Genomic DNA, 2,205 nt, shown 5'->3' on the forward strand with positions numbered 1-2,205 from the left:
TTTCAAAGTCCAAAACATCCCGTAGTCTATCCGAAACCCACCCGAGCCCTCGGGGCTCCATACTAAACATGCACAAAAGTCCTAAAACATCATACGAACTTGCTCGCGCGATCAAATCGCCAAAATAACACCTAGAACTACGAATCGGACACCAAATCAAAGGAAGTTTACAAGAAACTTTAAAACTTATATTTTTACAACCGGACGTCCGAATCACGTCAAATCAACTCCAATTCTCACCAAATTCGGCAGACGTGTCATAAATGTTGTAGTGGACCTATACCGGGTTTCGGAACCAAAATACGGATTCGAGGTCAATAAATCCAACATCAGTAATTTCTTAAAACTCATTAAGCTTTCAAGCTTTTAAGTTTTCATCAAAATTCCATATCTCGAGCTAGGGACCTCGGAATTCGATCCGGCCATACGCCCAAGTCCCAAATCACGATACGGACCTGTCAAAATTGTCAAAATACTAATCCAGATCTGTTTGCTCAAAATATTGACTAAAGTCAACTTAGTTGAGTTTTAAGGCTCTATTTCACATTTTAGTCCATTTTTCACATAAAAACTTTCCGAAAAAAATGTACGGACTGCGCACGCAAGTCGAGGAATGATAAATGGTATTTTTCGAGGTCTTAGAATATAGAATTACTTATTAAATTTAAAGATAATATTTTGGGTCATCACAACTTTAAATAACTGAGTATATTCTTGCACACATACTTATGAGTGATTTTACATTCCCGCAATTTAACACGGGTCCGACAACACCATCTCAATTGAGATTATTTCTTTTCTCCATTCTTATAAGCTTTAAAGAAAAGTCCCTAACTCTCCAATCATTTCCAAAATGCCTTATTTCTCACAACAACGCACAATATTAGTCTCAACTGGCTATAGCAACTCGTGCCTATGCACCTATAAATTTTCTCAATAGTGTTGAAGTAATTCAAAACTTTCTCTGGGGTGCTACATTATTCCCCTCTTAGGGTCATTCGCCCTCACACACATAACATAATATATCTCTTCCTTCGCAAATCTCAATCCCCCAAATTTTACTAACTCCCAAATTTTTTAAAAATTTCGGCAGAGTCTCCCCTGTAATTGGGCCTATCCACGTGCCAGAGTAACACCCAAACAACTCCTAATAACATATCCACAATCCAACAAAATACCACAGAGTATATATCAATAACATTAATCTCAGCATTGCCTGATCATAATGATATCAGGACATGAAGCACATCATATGTATGCTCATCACCACATCTCTAGTCTTAAAAGTTGTTCATAATTAATTCCAACATCATCAATTAATCTCATATTAATCATCACTTCGTTTCGAATTTTCACAATACTGACAATAGAACGTGAGGCATGAAGACCTCATGATTGCTTACTCGGATTAATGAGTCTCATTTAACGCCACCTGGGCACTCATCTCATAGGTTAAAACTCAATGTTTACAGAACGAAAATGGCTTAATATGCACAAAAAAATATACAAGAATTATCAAATAAGCCTAACAGGCATGACTCCCTATTAATATTATTTCACAAATTAAATTTCATAAGGGAGAATTTTAGACTCATAAACATTTCACCACAAGGACCTCGTCCTTATATAACTTCCATCGCAGCTTGCAGCCCGGTTTAAATATTTCACACCATATAAAAATACGAGGATCTCGTCCTCAAATCCGAATCACCAGTATTTTGCACATTGTGCCCACTGAAATTTCAACTTTCCTTTCTTTCTTCTTTTCAATATATTTCATAAACAATTTTCACAACATATAATGAACCCTCATACCGGTAGGGCGTATAATTCATAAAAATTGGAATTAATTATTCTGAAACATATTTAAACCACTGTATTAAATAATAAATTTTTACTTTTGGACTTATAGCCCTCAATGGTGCACAAAAATAAAGTGACAGACACAGGTTCACATTTTTAAATCTCCCAACAGGGATACACATATAAGTGGTTCACAAATTTACGAAGCTCTCCATAAGTGGAGCATAATAGGAGGACTCACCTCAATATTCAGAACCGAATCAAATTAAGGAAAATATCCTTTATAATAAAATCAGGATCGTACCTGTAACGACACCATCTGGTGTATTGGCCTCAGCCAAATCATAGTGATTAAATCAACAGGTCGAGCCTCCACCTCTTAGGTGCCCACTACCCGCCTGT

This window comes from Nicotiana tomentosiformis, chromosome 10, assembly GCF_000390325.3.
Source record: "Nicotiana tomentosiformis chromosome 10, ASM39032v3, whole genome shotgun sequence".
In the NCBI taxonomy this organism is placed as follows: Eukaryota; Viridiplantae; Streptophyta; class Magnoliopsida; order Solanales; family Solanaceae; genus Nicotiana; species Nicotiana tomentosiformis.